Source organism: Danio rerio, chromosome 25 (assembly GCF_052040795.2).
Source record: "Danio rerio strain M-AB ecotype USA chromosome 25, GRCz13ab, whole genome shotgun sequence".
Classification (NCBI taxonomy): domain Eukaryota; kingdom Metazoa; phylum Chordata; class Actinopteri; order Cypriniformes; family Danionidae; genus Danio; species Danio rerio.
This window is the reverse complement of record NC_141045.1, coordinates 752,501-758,721: the sequence shown is the minus strand read 5'-3', so window position 1 is coordinate 758,721 and position 6,221 is coordinate 752,501. Positions and strand designations below refer to the sequence as shown.

The 6,221-nt window shown below is 37.9% G+C and overlaps 1 protein-coding gene across 3 annotated transcripts in view; it reads left to right on the top strand.

The window, feature by feature from the left end:
- Positions 1-2,190: 2,190 nt before the first annotated feature.
- The window catches only part of prickle1a (prickle homolog 1a), a 52,003-nt gene continuing 47,972 nt past the window's right edge, over positions 2,191-6,221 (top strand). For all 3 annotated transcript variants that reach the window (XM_087310474.1, XM_087310472.1, XM_087310473.1), the window contains exon 1: positions 2,191-2,389. The gene's annotated coding sequence lies outside the window, so the exon portion shown is untranslated. The remainder of the gene's footprint in view (positions 2,390-6,221) is intronic.

Genomic DNA, 6,221 nt, shown 5'->3' with positions numbered 1-6,221 from the left:
AGCTCATTGCCTTCATTTATCCGGGCTCACCACAGAGGAATGAACCGCCAACTGCAACCCAGTACTGGGAAACTCCCATACACATTCATTCACACATGTACACAACGGCCAGTTCAGTTGATCAGTTCCCCTATAGCGCATGTGTTTGGACTGTGGGGGAAACCAGAGCACCCGGAGAAAACCCACGCTAACACAGGGAGAACATGCAAACTCCACACAGAAACACCAACTGACCCAGCCAGGACTCAAACCAGCGACCTTTTTGCTGTGATGCCACAGTGCTATCCACTCAGCCACCATGTCACCCCAACTTGCAGTGGTTAGTAAATGGAAACTTTGAAATAAGAACAATATATATAAGAATAAATGACATTGCCAGATTATAACTTTCTATAATAACAGTGTTTTTGCCCCATTGCAGGTTTATTAGCTCATAAAATCTCACAATGTTGACTTTGTAAGAACTCTGAGGTATGAATTGTGTTTGTAAGTGTAAACTGTGAGATTCAAGTCCGAATTCGGAATTGGATTTCGGAAACTTGTAAATAATAATGTTAAATCCAAAACGTTTTTTCATTTTGTTGTTGGGTATGTGTTTTAAAAGACGTTCGGGATTATTCCTACTTTAATAAATTATTAACATCCATTAAAATGCACTTTTTTAAAGTTTGTTTAACTTTAGGAGACAAAAAGTATGAAAAAATATTGTTTGTGTAATTTAAATTGTTCTTCGTTCGACAATAGTAGCTGAAAAATAACATTTCATTTCTAAGAATTATTAGTGAATCTTTTTTTAAAGGTTCTGCGAAATTAAAATATATTTTAGATGTACGTGTCAGCATGTCAGTTTTAATGATGTCTATAATTTAGTGTGCTCCAAAAACAGCCACAAAATTCACACTTACACTATATAAACGTTTAAAGTTTGCAGTTCACTTCCGCTTAAATGATCAACTGCTGCGTCCAAAATTGCTTACTTCCATACTATATAGTACACTAAAATCAGTATACGAGCAGAGTAGTATGTCTGAATCCATAGGCTGCATCCGAAATCGCATACTTCCATACTATACAGTACGCTAAAATCAGTATGTGAGCCGAGTAGAATTTACGAATTCATAGAATTCGAAAATCAGTATGTGAGAATTACCAGGATGACATTACTTCTGGCGAGATTCTGAAGTGTGCATCCCATGCACGCTGCGCTATCCCATGATGCCCCACGAGAGAATTCATGAATGGGAGTGAAGCGACGCAACTGACGCAGGTCACGTGACCATGACAAAATGGCGGATGTAGTACGTCCGAATTCCATTCATACTTTTCAAATACATACTGTATAGAGCGTACTTTTCTAACGGCTGAGTAGCACTTTTAAATTCAAATCCAGTACCTACTGAGAAGTAGGCGGTTTCAGACGCAGCCATAGAAATCGAAAATCAGTATGCGAGAAATACCAAGATGGCCTAGCCTACTACTTCCAGCGAGATTTTGCAGTGCTTATCCCATGACCGCTGCGCTATCCCATGCACGTTGCGCTATTCCATGATGCCCCACGAGAGAATTCTTGAATGCGAGTAAAGCAACAAAACTGACGCAGGTAGGTCAAGTGACCATGACAAAGTGGCGAATGTTGTATGCCATTCATACGTTCATACTGTATAGAACGTACTTTTCTAACCGGCACGTAGTACGTTTCAATTCAAATGCAGTACCTACTGAGTAGTAGGCGGTTTCAGACACAGCCAACATTTTTTTGACATTATCTCATACTTTAGTTTCTCATCAAATCTTCTGACCAATCAAATGCTCTCTAGTGTCTGATATGCCCCGCCCCCTTTTTCTTATTGGCTTTTCAATTTGATGCGCTTGAGCTCAACCACTCTCACTGGCAGATATGTGATAAAAACCAAACGCAATTGTCTGTTTTTTTAAGGGGAGGAGCTCATTTATGTCCCGCCCTCTCTAAAAAAATGCACATTTGAAATCACTTCATGGGACCTTTCATTTTTTGTATGCTGCAGAAACAGTCTGAGTGTGCCATGAAGTCCTCCATAAACAGCTTATCTGGTGGAATAATTACTACAAGTAATATAATCAAGCACAAAAATATTAAAATAATCCATTCAACAAAACTTAACTAGCACGTAAGGCTACTGTATAAACAGCATTAGCATTCCGCTACGGGGCGTCACGTGACACGCATGAGGGACTCACTGAACACACACTCTCAGTCTGAAACAATTACACTGGGTTGCAGTCACCAGTGTGTGTGTGTGTGTGTGTTTTACCTCAGACATGCTGTTTAAAGCTCCGGATCAGCAGTGAGCGGCGGCGCGCGTGGACTTTCCCCGACAAGCGCGCGCACAAAGCGGACACAAACCTCCAGGTGAGTCTGCTGCTCTGTACAAACTATAAATGTATATTTTGCATATAAATATGAGCCAAGGTGTAATTAAGAGACTGTGTTGTGTGGATAAACTACTGCTGCTGCTGGGAAACACGCTATTTCTGAACTCAGCTGTGCCTGTCACTTTTTCTACGGGTTATCTGTTTGTTATCTGCTCATTTTCTCGTCTTCTGCTTGTCATCTTGTTATTTTCTGGTTGTAATCGAGACATTTAAAAAAAAAAAATTGGTTTTCTGTCATCCCTGGAGTTTTTGAGCTTGTGTTTTTGTCTTCACGTCACTGATTTACACCCACATTAATAAATACTATAGTAATTTATAGTAAATACTAGTATTTTTGAACCATATTATAGTTATTATATGCACAGTAGTGTTTCTTTTCAATTGAGTTTTTATAGATTGTAATTATATTACAAAACCCTGTGAACAGTACAGAAAATGAGCTTGTGTAATTGTTCAGAATGTACTTTTCCATCCCAACATTTATTAAGCATGGAAAAAATCATTTAAAATCAGATTTAGAATCATTGCGATACTGTAATTATCAAGAAAAAAAATAATATATATATATATATATATATATATATATATATATATATATGTCTATTTCTATTTTTTATTTTAAGTTGGAATTATAATTCATAATTCCCTTAAGGCCAAAAGTGTTATTTGCACCCCACTTCACCTAAAGTTTATTCATTATTTTAGTTTATTTTGTAAATAACCGACCAACAAAAATACACTAAAACAAAAATACAAAGTTTACCAAATTAAATTTGTTACACAAAAGAGCATTTTCCCACAAAATTAGATGATAAATGAAATGCTCGAATAGTTTCAATGTTTTCTGTTGCTATTTTGGGTGTTTCGTCTATTGTTTTTTGAGTCTTATCAGATAACAATCCAAAGTAACTCGAAATTTCACTTTGCGAGTCGTTCTTTTAAAGAGGTTGTCTCGGTCTCTAATAAATCATAGCCCATTAACAGGAACAGAAATGAACCGATTTAGATGTGTTCGAACTGAAGCGTTAGAAAACGTGCAATAGGCCACCACAAAAGGCTAAATATCTACAGTTTTGCTCCACAAACTATTCAAATAAAACACTTTATTGTTGCACAAGCGTGTGAGCATTTTAATGACTTTTCCACATGCAACATTATCTACTGTTGATGAACTATTAATGACGATACTACTGTTTACAAACTACAATGGCACCGCCAGTATTTTGGAGCCATAGAATCGCGATACTGCATAGTACCGGTAAACCGCGCAACCCTAATAAACAAGCAAAATAATAAATAAATAAATAAATGCATATATTCTAATTTACTAATATATGTGTGTGTATATAAATAAAATAACACGTATACAGTAGCATTTACAACTATTGTTTAATAAATGCTTAAGCGTACTGTAATATTAGCTATCTGCTTATTAAGTGTGACGTCACGCGAAGCGGCTTTCGGGTCCAAGCGCTCTGTTCAACTGAATGGGGAGACTCGTGAAAGGGTAATAATGAATGTTTACAAAGCGATTTAATGCTTTCGAAAACCACGATCGCAATATATAAATATATATCCATGCCTAATATCCAGTGGTCATAAAGTCATTGATTTTATTAAAAATTGTTAAAAGTTTGGTATTTGTGATGCAGCAAGCCCAGATATTGTTGTGTACACTATGACTTTATATAAAAATTAACTTTAATGCAACCCGGGCTCATTGTGGAAACGTAGCCCCGCGGTCGTTTCTGCGGACGCGATTTACGTCCCGGGAGGTACGTATTCGAACGGTTTTTATTTTCGCGGATCCGCGAGAGGCCGCTGTGCGCGCTTTTTCACGTCTCGGGCGCTTCTCGGGAGTGCGCCGTTCGCGCGCGAAAAGCCGCCGGATCGGCCGATTTGGCCGCCCTCCTCTTCCTCCTCCTCCTTCCCTAAACCCAAGCGACGGTTTGCAAAAGCCGTCCAGAAAAAAAAAAGCAAAAGCCCTCGTCTTCGATTCCGACCGTGTTTTCGGATCCCGCCGCGTTCTCGCCCTTATTTTTCGGATTCTGTTTTTCGTCTTACCTGATTTCCGGAACCGCTGTTCCCCGGACTCGATCCCGGTCGTCGTCCCCGCGGCCGGCTCCTCCTCCTCCGGGGCCTCTGCTCCGCCGACGCAACGCTGTGAGTTAAGCGGACAAACGGGTTGCATCGGGAAAGCCCTCCACTAGGAGGCGAGCCGTCGGCCGGCGAGCGCGAAGAGGAGGGGCGGAGCGGCGCCACACCGTCCCGCAGCATTCGCTTGAAAAAAACTAAACGCGGCCTTACGTACCTCCGGCCACGTAAATCGCGGTCTCCAGAAACGTCCGCAGAGCTACGTTTCCAGAATGAGCTTGGGTTGCTTTAATGTGTGATAGGAAAAAAAAGTGATCATAAACGAATGATTTCTCCACTCAAATGAGTGGCGGCTTGGATCCGTATATTTCAAAGATCACCAACACGTCATCACTTAACAAGCGGAAAGTAAGCTGATGATAAGTCCTGTAGTATACATTAGTGTTTACTACAGTAAAGTTGTGTATTCTAGTATAATTCACCCTATAGTTGTAGAAAACTACAGTACTGGGTCATTCAGTGTTATAGTGTAGTTGTTGTGTTACCATAGCAACTGTAAAATCACCACAACAGATCTTACTATGGTGTAATTCAGCAACACTACACTGTTTATTATGTATTACTGTAGTGTTTTATTTCCATGTGGGAATAGTATATCTTCCGGCAATCACTCATTCTTGTGTCTTTACAGCTCTACTGTTTTTATTCTTGCGTTTTATAATATTTAGCATTTTATATGTCAACATTTTTATGTTATATGTTTATATGGACTGTTACTGTTGGATTATTGGTGTGTTTAGTACAGTGATGATGATGATGATGATGGTGTTGAGTTTATTGTTGTGCAAACGCTGGATGAAGGATCTGTGAGTGAGGTTTGCAGTCAGACAGGTTTGGGCTGCTCATTAAATGCGATTATTAAATCACTGAATGTTCATTTCTCGTGTGAAATGATATACCTCTTTATTTGACGGTAGCCTGTTGACAATACTGAATGAAGACAGTTGTTGCTTTTATCAAAAACTTTTTGCAAAAACTATTGCAATTCTGAAAACAAAAAAGAAACTAATCGTCAAATATAAACACTGGAAGACAAATACAAAATAATAATAAATCAGAGAGCAAGATACAGATTTAGGAAAATCGTTGATTTGTGAGATAGAAATAATCTGAATTCCAAGACGTAAATCAGAATTACAAGAAACATGGCAGATGTACACCTAAAACTGATATGATAATAAATAAAACTGTTTTATCTAAATAAAATATTGCAATATGTACACTTAGAATTACACTTAGAATTATTATTTACAACTTGAATACTTGAACTCACTATTGCAAAACATAGGATTGAAATAAAATTCTGAATTTGTTTGAATTTTTTTCATCTGTATCTTGCAATTCTACGTTTTTATTTAATTCTAATAATTAATCTTGAAATACATTATATTGCTCAGAGTTTTACATTTCTATCTCACAATTCTGATAGTTTTCTGTTGTTGTTTTTTTCTAGAATGGCCAGGAAACACACTGTCATGCTTGCTAAATCTGTTTATTATTATTACCTTTTCTTTTTTTTCTTTTTAAGTATTCTTTTTAATACGTTCTCCACCTTTTTCTCTATGATCTCGAGCGTCTAGCTCTAAAATGCACAAAACAGCCTGAAAATCCTTTGTTTGGGATTGATTTTCTTGAATTTGAGTCTTTGTGTTTCT